This window comes from Babylonia areolata, chromosome 19 (genome assembly GCF_041734735.1).
Source record: "Babylonia areolata isolate BAREFJ2019XMU chromosome 19, ASM4173473v1, whole genome shotgun sequence".
NCBI lineage: Eukaryota > Metazoa > Mollusca > Gastropoda > Neogastropoda > Buccinidae > Babylonia > Babylonia areolata.
Genome location: NC_134894.1, coordinates 18,700,873 through 18,715,641, shown reverse-complemented (window position 1 = coordinate 18,715,641; position 14,769 = coordinate 18,700,873).

Sequence of the window (14,769 nt, the reverse complement as noted above, 5' to 3'; positions counted from 1 at the left end):
TACTCGTTTGAGTTTTGTAGCTGCATGCAGGGATCTTTCAAGCAGAGCAAAGAATGTGCTGTTACATATTATGAAGAAACTCTTTTTATTAAACAATAATTCTTTGGATTTTTTCATTAAGATTTTCGATACTCAGATACAGCCCATCGTACAATATGGCTCAGAATTATGGGGTCTAGATAAAAATGCTACAATACAATGTGAGTCCGTTCATTTATTTGGACTGAAAAAGTTTTTAGGAGTTGAAATGAAGGCACCTAACGATTTAGTATATGGTGAGACGAACAGACATCCTATCTATATAAATTCTGCAGTTAGATGTGTTCGATACTGGTTTAAATTACTAAAAATGAATGAAAACAGACTGCCACGTAAATCCTATAATATGTTGAATGATTTAGATTCTAGAGGTAAAAAGAACTGGGCGTCAAATGTACGAACTTGTCTCTGTGAACTGGGCTTTGGATATGTTTGGGAATATCAAGGAGTAGGTAATGAAAATATGTTTCTGAAACTTTTTCGTCAGCGTTTGATAGACTGTAGATGGCAAAACTGGGAAAATCATATTCAGTCAAGTGATAGATTCTGTCTCTACAGATCTCATATTTCTACACATTTAGTAAAGAATTATCTTTTGTTTAACATGGAAAGATATCTACGAGTTTTATTAACAAGATTTGGATTTGGCATTTCTGAAATTTATATGCACAGATATCGTTATAAGATTGTTGATCACACAGAGAAGTTGTGTCCTTTGTGCAAGCTGTCAAATGAAGATGAAGTGCATTTTGTTTTGATGTGTCCTGTGTTGCATGGATTTCGCGTAAGATTTATTCCAAAGAAATATTATGAACGTCCATGTTTGTTTAAATTATGTTTATTGATGGCATCATCTGATGATGGTGTCATACGTAATCTCGCACTGTATTTACACAAAGCTTTTAAGTTAAGAGAAACAGTATTATCATAATTTCTTTAATTAATTGTGAAAATGGTGAATGTTTACTGATAGTATGGTGACATCTGTATACTGTATTATCGCCCTTCATTCATATGGGGCTATGGCCTTGAGTGAATAAATCATCTCAGTCTCAGTCTCAGTCTCAGTCTCTCAGTCTTAACAGACTTGATAATATTGAGAAGGTTCATTCCTTTCCATGTAAACGTTTTTTGAACATACCACTTTGAGTACCAAACAAGTTTGCATACAGCGAACTAGGACTTTATCCACTGTATATAAATAGTGCTATAAGGTGTATCAAGTACTGGTTAACTCTCTCCATACGAACGGCGAAAGAGACGACGTTAACAGCGTTTCACCCCAGTTACCATCATCAAAATATTGCAAGCGGAAGGCTGTTATACTGAAGAGGTGAATGTTGACAAAGAATACCACAGTTCTGACGACGGAAGCTAAAGGTTGGGTCATTCAGACACCCATTGGACATCCGAGGGGTCTGTGTAGAGGAGAAGAGAGGACTGGCCGTACTAAGTGAGTTAAGGTTGCTGAATATGAATGTGGACCAATTACCCAGACAGGCATATTTGATGTTGTTTAACCTGGACGGAAGGGGAAAAATGCTGGGTGTCTTTACTAAAAAAACAACAACTGTATTTAGACTTTGGTTTGGATATGTCTGGTTGCAACAAGGCTTTGTTTGTGAGCAAACTTTTTTGTCATTATTCAAGCAAAGAATGAAAGATATATTTATGCAAGAGTGGGATGAGTCAGTAATGTCTAAAGATATATAACATAACTACAGATTGTTTAAAACTGGTTTTCAGTGCGAGCAATATTTTGACTTTGTGAATAAAAAGTGTTTTAGGGACTGTTTGGTAAAATCACGGCTTGGTTTGCTCCCGGTGAATTGATCATTTTTTAGGAGAACATTCAAATGTAATTCAAATTACGCATGTAAACGTTATAATGTGGTCGAAGATGAAAACCATTTTATAAACAATTGTGTCCTTTACAATAACCTGAGGCAAAAACATCTGAACTCTGAAGGTCAATGGTGTGTTCACTTGCTGAAGAATGGTTCTGTTTATAGTATTCGTAAACACTGCGTTTATATATTTAATGCACTTAAGATACGACAGAAACTCTGTGACAACAATGATGAACGTTAGAATTGATTTACTATGCAAAAGAAGCACTTTTGTTCTACAGGTTTAAGTTAGTATGTATTTTACATTTTGTTGTCGCTGCGTGCGTGATCACCATATTGTGCACTTTTGACCTCTTTCTAGGGCCCGGAGGCCTGGAGATTAAAGTTCTTGTTCTCTCTCTCTCTCTCTCTCGCTCTCTCTCTCTCTCTCTCTCTCTCTCTCTCTCTCTCTCTCTCTCTCTCTCTCTGTCATCAGGTCACATACAGGTGCCCAAAATCATCAACACCTACGACACAAGCTGTGCAACTTTAAATCTTCCAGTCGGCCACGTCCTCTTTTTGAGTTACAATGAAACACGTCGGCTATTCGGTCACCCTCGACTTTTTCTCGGACTGTGTGGACAAATGATAAAGAAAAGCTACTGGCCTAACAGTTTGCCTTCATTTTTACCACCAGCCAGGCTCGGATCAGGCCGATCTGTTTCTGATATAAGTGATAAGCATCTTAATGGGTCTACTCCCGTGTCGATCCTGTATCCTGATCACCAAAAGCGGTCCTATGCCACTAGCGCTTTCGCGGTTGTGTTTTCTTTCCAGCGGAGCAAACCTTATCGAGTTAAAGCTCAGTGGAACTGTTCCAGGAGTGAGTGGCCTGAGCTGTATAGGCACTTTCCCTGCGACAGACGTGGGCAGTGTGTGGATGGTGAGGATGAAATGCAATGTCTGTACTATTCGGAGCGCTGCGGAGTTGGCAAAGTAACTTATGTTTACCTGCCTTGTCTGTCTGTCTGTCTCTGTGTTTGTCTCCTTGTCACTCTCGCTCTCTCTCTCTCTCTCTCTCTCTCTCTCTCTCTCTCTCTCTCTCCGTTTCTCACACACACACACACACACACACACACACATCTGCCTCCCTGCCTTGTCTGTCTGTCTGTCTGTCTCTGTGTTTGTCTCCGTCTCTCTCTCTGTTGCTCTCTCTCTCTCTCTCTCTCTCTCTCTCTCTCTCTCTCTCTCACACATACACACACACACACACACTCACTCACTCACTCTCCCTCTCTCTCTCACGCACACACACTGTCACGGTCGACAGTTAAGACACTACTTTTCTATTTCGCCATTCTTGGGGAAGACGGCATGGATCCAGCTTTTGAGACGATTGGGTTTCCATTCACAGGAATATGTGAGCGTGTGTGAGTTAGCGTGTCCGTGTGGCAATGTGGTCTGTGCCGCTCGTGCGGTTGTGCTTCTGAGTGAACCGTTCATGGTTCAGATTGGAGCGTCTCTCTGCTCCGTCTCCTCACAGACGGGTTTTGAACTGGAAGGCTTTCTGGTCTGAACAGTGGTTCCCCGGTTCCTCTTGATTCGTTTGAAGAGGAGGGGATGGGCTGTTCATTCAGCCAAAAGTTGTGCCAGGGTAACTGCAGGCCCTGTGCTTACCTGTGTCCTCCTCCGGCCGGGTAGAAGAGGCTGCATTCCAGTCTCTGGAAATTTTTGACCAGATTGCACCAGCTGTTGAGGTAAATTTATTTATTGGCATTTGGCTAGCTCCGTGTCGCCATGTTTGTTTTATTTGTACATATAATCGTTTTTGCTGTCTCCTGATGTATTGAGATTTCCGTGTAATTTCGTACTGTTATGTTATTGCTAGGTATCATTTGGTATTTGTACACTTTGACAGTACTCCATTAAATCTTGGGCGAGAGGGGCGCTACTTTTCCTTCCCACTACATTGATATGGAAATCATTATTAGGATTTGTTTTCTCATGACGAATATGTTTTGCCATAGAGAGAAGTAGATATTATTTGGTCGATGAACAGTTTTTCTCTATTACACACTTTCTGTGGCAGAGGCCACGGGGTTGTCTTTCCGCCCGTCCCCCTCGGGTGTGGCGGGGCGGTGGTGTGTGGGGGTAGGGACGTGCAGTCCCTTTCCTTATTTTACAGTCCTGCCTGTCGCACCCTCCTTTCTCATACCCTGTTTCTGTGTTTTTGTCTGTGCATCTTTGGAAGATGTTTTTTCCCCTGTTCTTGTCATTGTGTGTGTGTGTGTGTGTGTGTGTGTGTGTCAGCCTCTGCGTTTCTTCTCCTTCTGGCTCTCCTCCTCCCCATCTTTCTCTTATTCGACTATCGGGATTTTCACACTTTGTGCAAGGGTGTTTCAGCTGTTAATCTCCCTTCACGTCAAGAAGTGGTCAGCCCTGTTGCCCGTTCCGCGTCAGGTCCCCAGTGTCGGCGTGGTGCTGAAGGTTGCTGCCACAGTTGCCAGCCTCTCTCATCTGCCTGAAGTGAGAGGTGAAGGAGGGTGGAGTTAGCGCCGGAACCAGTGACGGAGGTCTTTCTCATGGTGGCGTCTGGGCGTCGATCCACCGTCCCCCCCTTTCCGTGGACCGGAGTCACCGGGTCTCCCAATGACGACGGCATCGACCTGTGCTGCGTGTAGGACATGGACAGGGGAGTTTCGTGGAATGCCTGGGGAGTGAGGGGCTGACTGTGTGTCTGTACCTGTGTATGTGAGATTGTGAGAGAGTGTGGAGTGTAAAATTCGTTTTGTGTTTTGATTGACTTATTATTAATTGAATTGTCTACATTGGGTTCAGGGGTAAGGGAACGGGGTAGATAGATGGAGAATGGGTGTTGAAGGGAATTAGAGAATAGGAACAACTGTTTTGTTTGTTTGTGAGTGCGTGAGTGAATAAAGTGTTAACTTACCTGGTGTGCCATGGTATTTTTCCTGGTGTGAAGTCTGAGGCCTGATTTACTATTTATTTTTTATTTTTTTCTTTATAGATTGTCATGTCTCTCTCTCTCTCTCTCTCTCTCTCTCTCTCTCTCTCTCTCTCTCTCTCTCTCTCTGCCTCCCTGTCCTCAGGTGGCATCCTGAAGGAAATGTATATCGCTGTTCAGCCCTTCCCTGTCTCCAGGGGACATCAAAGCGCTCTCTCCGCTAAAGGGGGACAATCTTTGTACAACGAAAAAACTCGACGGCTCTACTCTCTGAGAACATTGTTGACTTTTTATCTTGACTGAACTCACGTATGTCGTTTCTGAGACAGTTATTCACTTACATTACTGCAATTGTTGTGACTTATCATAAACTTTTACAGGTATAATCAGACCATAAGCATTTCATTTCCAGATGTTTTGTTTGTTTTTCTTTCTGGGTGTCATTCTGTGGAGCTGGAAATAGACAACTTTTTAATGCTTGAAAAATTACCATCTTCACTTTGAAATGCCTTTGTAGTTATCTAGGTTCAAAATAATTGTGAGGGAAAGCCTGGATTTAGAATCGACAGTCATGTTCTTTCACAAAAACGTTTACTTTCGATCTGTATCTCCTAAGGTTTTTGTGACTAGATTTTTTTTTAATTTATAACCCCTAAATCCTAAAAATTCCCTGGCAATGGTACAGCACTTTTTTTTACTAAAAAGAGAAAGGTTTGTCATAAGGGCAATATAAGTCGACAAATGTTGTATGCATCTGAATGCTGATCGCTTGGAACCCTGAGCTCAGGTAGGCAAGAGTTTATGTTGTTCAATACTGCAGTCAGTATTCTTCCTTCGCTCCTGTCTGTTGTAACAGATCTGATGCATTGATAACATGTTGCCTTGTGAGTGTCTTCTGGATACATCAGATGATCGAGGTTCTTCTCCAGCAGGACATATTGGAAGAGACAGAAGTGCCAGAGAATGGATGTCTCACAGTCACTTCTTCTCCAGCAGAGCATACTACTGTTGTAGTGGTCTGTGCATCAACGCAAGTATCTCCAAGAGCTGCCATTTCGTCATGCCAAAAAAAGGAAATTGGAGCTTTTGGAACAGAATGTGATGTTGAGTGCGTGTAGTCAAACGTTGAATTGACGATGCCAGTCATCATCTATCCGTTGTGTTGACTGATTTTGTTTTTATTCCGTCCACCTGCAGGGCAGCTGTGGCTCTGTTGAAGTTCACATTTTGAAAGGCAAATGAAGTGTGGCATGTGTATTGACCAGTATGTGTACATTTAAATTCACATTCTGAAAGGCAGATGTAGTGTGACATATATATTGACCAGTGCGCGCGCATTGAAGTTCGCATTCTGAAAGGCAGATGTGGTATATATATATATATATATATATATATATATATATATATATATATATTGACCAGTATGCACGCATTGAAGTTCACATTTTGAAAGGCAGATATAGTGTGGCATATATATTGATCAGTATGCACGCATTGAAGTTCACATTCTAAAAGGCAGATGTAGTGTGGCATATATGTTGACCACTACGCGCATTGAAGTTCACATTTTGAAAGGCAGATGTAGTGTGGCATATATATTGACCACTACGCGCACATTGAAGTTCACATTTTGAAAGGCAGATATCAGTATGCCTGCATTGGCTCCTTGAAATTGAAACTGAAGCACAGTCATGTTTGGGTCGGTGTGTCAGCAAGGCCTGGGGACAACTGGCCTAATTGTGAAACCCTGACCAGACAACAACAGCCAAACTGATTCTGTCACTGTGTTCCCATCAAACTGTCACTCTCTCCGTCGCTGAATACGTCGGAGTGCGTCAACCCACGCTCATGTGTGTGTCTACAGGGCGGAGAAAAAAAGAGGTGTATGTACGGGTGGATGGGGGTGACGATGTTTGTGGGAATACACGGTCATTGACATGGCTCTTTGCTTTGTTTCCGTGTGTTTTCCACATTTCGTCATCAGGATGTCATCCATCCCAGCCCGCAGGTCAGACATACACCTTTCTCTAAATCGTCTTGAACATCGAAATGGAAAGACGCCAATCAAAGAAAAGGAAAAGAAACGTTTCGATGGCTCTTCGTTTAAAAAAAACTCAGCCATTAATCATTTTCTATGTGTTTTCGTTCCCTTTTCATTGTTCTCTTCAAAACACATGGATACGAACACATTATTTCACGGCTAGTGTAGCAGACTGTCCTTTGATACAAACAATGAAACTTGACACTTAGAGTTCATATTATTTCGTTTTAAGTTGTTGGAACATTTTGGACTAAAACCAATTCCTTAAGAACTCGTGATAACTGCTCTTCATATAATGCAGGGATATATCTGTTCAGTTGGTGTTTAGATTTATCCGTTTTAATGTGCAATGTACGTCCGAATATCTAATTCATGTTTTTCGTGCATGTAGTCATGGCACTTACAACAGCAGGAACACAATAACGAATATTACAGTGATTGCTCTCATGTGATTTCGTTCTCTTGTGTTTTCTGCTTCTGACCAGATTTCCGCTGGGGAGAGTTGCTACATTATTACTGATAGATACCCCTGTTACACAGAGAAGAGTCAGTCGATACAGCTATGTGAGAGACTAGGTGCGGTACTGGCCAGTTTTAATTCAACGCGACAGTGGGACAGCACCATTTCTCTTCTTGCAAACATGGGTCTCAGACGTGTAGCCATATTGATTTATATAAACAGTGTTCACCAAATCATGAAGACTTCGAAAGATATCTACATGAAGAATATGTAAGTTTTCTGAACAGTGCCTTGCTATATTCCAATTGGAACAATGTGCGGGTTCGGACTCCATTGCTGGTATTATTATGTGTTATTTTGTTTGTCCCATGACATGTTTTTGTCCCATGGCCGAATCTACTCAGATGTTATAGTGGAGCTATGGGCTCATAATGTGATCACGTAGACCACACAGTCGAAAGTCATTCACTTGAAGGAGTGATGTTCTTCTTCTTCGTCTGCGTTCGTGGGCTACAACTCCCACGTTCACTCGTATGTACACGAAAGGGCTTTTACGTCTATGACCGTTTTTACCCCCACAATGTATGCAGCCATACTCCGCTTTCGGGGTGGGGGTGCATGCTGGGTATGTTCTTGTTTCCATAACCCACCGAACGCTGACATGGATTACAGGATCTTTAACGTGCGTGTTTGATCTTCTGCTTGCGTATACGCACGAAGGGGGTTCAGGCACTAGCAGGTCTGCACATATGTTGACATGGGAGATCGGAAAAATCTCCACCCTTTGCCCACCAGGAGCCATCACCGTGATTCGAACTCGGGGCCCTCAGACTGAAAGTCCAACGCTTTAACCACTCGGCTATTGCGCCCGTCGAGTGATCCTCAAATTCACTCAGCAGTACTGCAGGTGTCCGTACCTCTGATACCTGGTTGAGTTTGAAATGGTAATTTTCCATCGAAATGTAGTGTACTACAGAGTACTACTGCATTCTCTCTTTGTCCCAAACCTAGATGAACCTCCATACATCACTGTTATATCCTAACATATTCATCCAGTTAGACTCGTTTTTCGCTCTGCGCGTGTGTATGTGTGTGTGTGTTTCTGTGTGTGTGTGTTTGTGTGTGTGTGTGTGAGTGTGTGCGTGCGTCCGTCTGTGTGTGTTTGTGTGTAATGTGTGTGCGTGTGTCTGTCTGTGTCTGTGTGTTTCTGTGTATAAGTGTGTGTGATGATAATGACCATGATAATGGTGACGATAAATATAATGAAATAGTGTTGTAATTCGCTGTTATTGGTATGGTTGTTTCAATGTCATTATCTATATGTCATGAAATTTTCTTTCTCTTTTCAGGTATGGCAACACCGTGCAATGGGGTGGCGGCTCAATAGTCTACAATTTCCACTCTTCTTTCTTTCAAACTTGCCAACAAATTTACGTCAACGTTGTCATTTCTAATCGGACCAGCGTAAACACAGTCGCTGGCACTTGCAGCCCGGTACATGGCCAGAATTTCAATCAGATTGAAACTCATGAAACAAACAAATTAAATATCACGAAACAAAACAAACACACAAACAAGCACATATTCATTTGAGAAAGAAAATGGGTATCAGAGGTTGTTGGTGAATATACCTACCATTGGTTTATATTGTTGGCGCCGTGGCGGCGAAATTGGTTAGGCGTTATACTTCTGATAACAGTATTCACTGGTGATCAGGGTTCGAGGCCACGTTTTGGCAAAGTGTTGTGTCCTTGGGAAAGGTACTTTACGCCGATTTTCTTCACTCCCACCCAGGCGTGAAAGGGTCTCTTACTGACTTCTGTTCGGAAAGGTAAGAGGAGAAGATTGAGCCGCGCCTCCCTATACCGAGCCTTAGATATAGTGAACATGAATTCACTGCCCTGACTGTAAATGGATTAAATAAAATATGAAACCAGTAGTTATAGACAATGGACGGATTCCAGGTTGGACAAGGTGACACGCTCTCTCCATATCTATTATCTGTAGATTTATTGGTAATATTGATTAGGGAAGATAAAGATATAAAAAGAAATTGTTATTAATTTCGTTCGTTTATTTATCAAGAGTCAGTTTATCTGACATGGTGATATAAAACTGAAAACAAAGATATTATCATAATTATTAATCATTATCATTATTTCTGTCATCATGATTATCATGATTACTTAGAAACCATCATTTCTGAAAATCAATGGCAGAGGAAGAACTATTCAATAGAAAGCTAGGTGGTTGTGGTGGAGGTGGGTGGGAGGGGACTGAGGATGAAAGAGAGAGAGAGAGAGAGAGAGAGACAGAGAGAGAGAGAGCAGAATACATTATCATGTTATTGATAGCAAAGGACATAAAATATCACAGTTTGCCGATGATCTCAGCTTATGAATAATGGAGACAGAATACCTTTCGATAGATCCATCCAACTTGTCATAAAATTTGGAGAAGTTTCTGGGAGATCACAGGACCAAACAACAATAGTATCAGTTCTGTTCATTTACTCAAGGAGGCGTCACTGTGTTCGGACAAATTCATATAGGCTATACCACATCTGCCAAGCAGATGCCTGACCAACAGCGTAACCCAACGCGCTTAGTCAGGCCTTGAGAAGAAAAAAAAACAATAAAGGGTAGTAACTCTCTCCATTCACAAGGTACACAACTTCAAGCCAACGCTGCCTATACTACTGATTCAGCAAGCAAACAAATAGATAAGAGGTATTTTGGAACAAACCCAGACGCTTCCGTTCAAACTTATTTTGGACACATGCTATTGAGCCTTAGAGGGTATTGCGTCTCTGTGTTACTTACAAAGGTTTGGATGAATCACTTGAGAGACCCGTTTTCAATCATTAAAAAGCTGCAATGGTGTAATCAAAAGGAATTTATATATATATATATATATATATATATATATATATATATATATATATATATATATATATATATAAACAGAAAATCAACAATGAATTAGCTTCTTTAGATAGACATCTTTAGACCTAAGAAGAAATTATGAGTGACTTTCGATAAGTTGCGGATATCGTTTACGTGTGATGGATGGGTTTGTTCAACTAAACAATATGTAGATAAATATGGAATATAAAAAGGTGCATGTATTTCTTTGGCAGAAGCGGAGGGAGGTAGAGGTGTGTGTGTCTGTGTGTGTGTCTGTGTCTGTCTGTGTCTGTGTGTGTGGAGGGAGGGGGGTAATCAGCTTTTGTATTTTCTTGTAGATCATTCGGAAACGCTGCATGAGAGTGCTCTGCGAAGTGCCCACACCATCGGATCACAAGCCCAGCAGCAACATCATTAGCATCAATGCAACATTGGACATCACAGCATCCCCTGTGCATCTCCTTACCTGTCCGAACGGGCACGTGACACACGCTGCGCTGGGCTGCGACCTTGACAGTCTGTGCACAGAGCAGCTGGACCGTGGAGGAATGTCACTGACCGCGATGTGCAAAGTTGTTGAGATGTACACCGCTCCTTACTTCAGGTGTGGTCAGACGGATGAATACGTGCCATACAGTGTGGTGTGTGACTGGCGTCAGGACTGTGGTGATAGCAGTGATGAATCGTTCTGCCAGTTCCCGCCTTGTGGAAACGCCACCTTTAGTTGTGGCCAGGGACAGGTCTGGATTTCTGTCTCTGTCTTTGTGTTCTCGGTCCTCTTTCTGTCTTGGGTTTTTTTTGTTGATGTTCATTTTCTGTTGTTGTTTTTGTTTTTTATTTGTTTGTTTTTGTTTGGTTTTTGTTTGTTTGTTTGTTTGTTTGTTTTGTTTTTTTCCTCCTTCTTCCTTTCTTTCTTTCTGACTGTTTAATCTCCATACTAATTTATCTCGAGATACGTGTTCACATGTATATGTTTGCATCTTTCTTTTTCAACATGTTTTCGTTTGTTTGATATTAGACGATAACATAATTGCTGAAATGTTACTTGGAAAGATACTAAAATTTACATGGAGGAGGGGGGTGACCTACAAAAGCAAACAATTTTTTCTTTCGTATTTCACGAAACAGTAACAACACCAGACGGATAAGTTTTCGAAACAATACATCATCATCATGATCATCATCCAACAGAACCACAACATGGAGGTTGAGAGAGAAAGACAGAAACAGACAGACAGACACAGAGAGCAAGACAGAAACAGACAAAGGCAGAGACAGAATAGAAAGAGAGACAGCGTACACAGTATGCTATGTTCTTCAAATTTCACGGAGTCATTCCACTCTTTCTCTCTCTCTCTCTCTCTGTCTCTGTCTCTGTCTCTCTCTCTCTCTCTCTCTCTCTTCATTTCATTTGTCTTCCATTCTTGTCATCTCTCTTTGTTTTTAATTACTGTTTACAGTGTGTAAGTATCATACAAGTGTGTGATAACATAATCCACTGTGGAACAGAACTTGATGAGAAGTACTGTGGTTCAGAGTCTCGATCTGTCACAACAGTTTTCAATGTGACAAACCCTCCAGCGCTCGTCAATTTCGACAGACCCGGAAGTTTCTCTTTAATCCCTCTTCCTGGAAACACAACTCATTGTCCAGATTCTCACTTCCAATGCCCTGGAAACGGTTACTGTCTGCCTGTCTACACCAGGTGTAATGGCATGGAAGACTGTGTAGGACATGAGGATGAAGCTGGATGTGATGAATACACATGTGAAGGGCTGTACCGATGTCGTGGGAAGGACCGAGAAATATGTTTGCACGTGAACCACCTCTGTGACGGTTGGCCTCAGTGTCCACAGCAGGACGATGAACTGATGTGTAAGGTGAATGACTCTTGTCCTGATCAGTGTATCTGTTACGGACTGTCGTTTACCGACTACCTCATCTTTGATCCGGACAGTTTCCCCAAGATACGATATCTGGAAGGCAAGGGGAGTGGGCTGACTTTGGAAATTATTGCAGATCAGACCATGCTTATCTATCTTGGTGTTGGAGCGTGTGGCTGGAGAAATATGAGTGACATACATCTGCCTAACCTTCATGTGTTGGATATCAGTGATAACTTAATACAGCACGTTTTTCTTAAACGCCTTTCCTATTTAAGGAAACTGAAAGAGCTGGATCTCTCAGGTAATCCTTTGTTGCATGGAATTTCTGGTTCCAATATCCGGCATAGACTTAACTCCCTGCTATTACTGAATATTTCTCGAGTTTCATATACGTTTTCTTCCTTACAGACGTTCTCGGATATCATGCCCCAGGTTCAAACGATTGACTTTTCTCAAAGCAGATTGAGCTCCCTCTACGGAACAGGATTGTTTAGGAATCTAAAGACTTTGGACATGCAAGGTTGCCCAGTGTTGGATTTCACCCCTGACTTCTTTAAGGAAATGAATAAACTACAACAGTTGTTTGCGGACAACTTCAAACTGTGCTGTCCCGCTGTTTTACCTGACAGTTTTGTGGGGATGTGCATTGTGCCAGAGGACGAAATTTCCTCTTGTGATAATTTGCTGAAGTTTAGCTCTTACCGAGCTGCTATTTTCATCTTTACCATAGCTGCTTTGTTAGGGAACCTTTACAGCATCGTATACCGTATGCGGTCAAAACGCAAAATTGGTTATGCAGTGTTTGTTATTCACCTGTCAGTGTCTGACTTTTTCATGGGAGTTTATTTATTGATTATTGGACTTGCTGACCGTGTATATGATGGTACCTACTTGCGGAATGAAACCAACTGGAAAGGAAGCACAGCATGTAAGATTTCTGGATTCATTTCCCTTATGTCTTGTGAAGTATCATCGATTATTATTGGCCTCATCACCCTTGATCGCTTTCTAGTTATGCGCTTTCCATTCAGTCACCTTCGGTTTGGGACCACATCAGCTTACATGGCCTGTACGATCATATGGGGATTAGGCATTATTCTGGCCTCAGTCCCTTTACTCCCTGTGGTGTCTCACTGGGAATTCTACAGTCAGTCAGGAATTTGCATTCCTCTGCCGGTCACGAGAGTTGACTTTCCCGGTCGTCATTATTCTTTTAGCATTATGATTGTGTTTAACATGGTCATATTTCTGGGCATTGCAGCAGGCCAGGCTCTTATCTACTGGTCAGTCAAAGCCAATACTATGTCACGTGATCGATCGCAGAATAAAGAAAACGTCGTTAACAAAGACAAAACTCGTTCCAAAGATGTCACGATCGCTCGTCGTCTTCTGGTCATTGCCATGTCAGACTTTCTATGCTGGTTCCCAATTGGTGTCTGCGGACTCTTGGCAAAGCTGGACCTCCCAATACCAGGAGAGGTCAACACAGCGATGGCTGTATTTGTGTTACCATTCAACTCAGCTCTAAACCCTTTCCTTTACACGTACACTGTTCTACAAGAAAAACGCCGAAAAGCCAGAGAAACTAAACTGCTAAATCTTATCGCTGCACAAATCAAAACTCAGCGGACTCTACTGGATCGCTGATCTGACTACAAAACATACAATTTGTGGTTGAAAACTGAATTTGCCTCTACCTTATGTCAACAGCAACAATAAAAGAAACAACATGCACATGCAAACATATCGATAAAAGAGACATCAAAACAACAAACTCAGGTACCTGTTCACAACTAGGCTGCCGCCCGCTTCAGTCTAAACAAAGAATAGTCTTATTCATTTCCCTGTGTTTAAGTTTTCCTAACTCCAGGCGAACCGAAACATCCTTCATACATCATACCGTATTGCTGAAGTCATGCAGAGGTCCAGCTTCTTCCTCCAAGACACCGACAGTAAGGCATGATGGAGCGGGTTGCCCTCGTGATAACAGACTGTGAAAAGAACGATTGGATTAGTAAGTGGCAGAGATTTGGGTTGCCTTCTGATTTGACGATTCTTCGAGGTAATAAGGTACCTTTTCTTCAATAAACACGAGACATTGATTATCAGAAGCCAGGCGTTGAAACCAGTTTACGTTTGAACGCCAATCTCTAAACACAGGAGACAGAAAGAATTTTGTTATCTCCCCAGACAGAGCAGTCCGGATGTCACTTCGTGGAATATGTGGTGTGGTGCCAGCTGCTATTTTTCCTGACATGCTGGCTTAACGTGAAAGAAAGCGTTGCGGGTTACACGTGTTTAGAATTCAGCTACTCACATAGCATGATTCCATATTAACTATCATTTAAAGCAATTACAATATTTGCTGCTCCTAAACTCGTCGGAAATATAAACTAGAACATGACCAGTAAAAATCAACTGATATGAAACGCATTAAAAAAAAAATTAAACTATCGAGTCTGAAAAAAAGTTCAATGCTGAATATACACGATATATTGCCGTGCTTTTAGTGTGGAACAACGAGAAGGCGAGCAGTATTGTAGGGCAGAGGCAGACACACTCTGCGCCACTTCAAAGCGAAGGAAAAAGTAGTGCTTCTGTTTACTTTCTTACTGGCAGAACGATCCGTGTTTTAAAAAAATT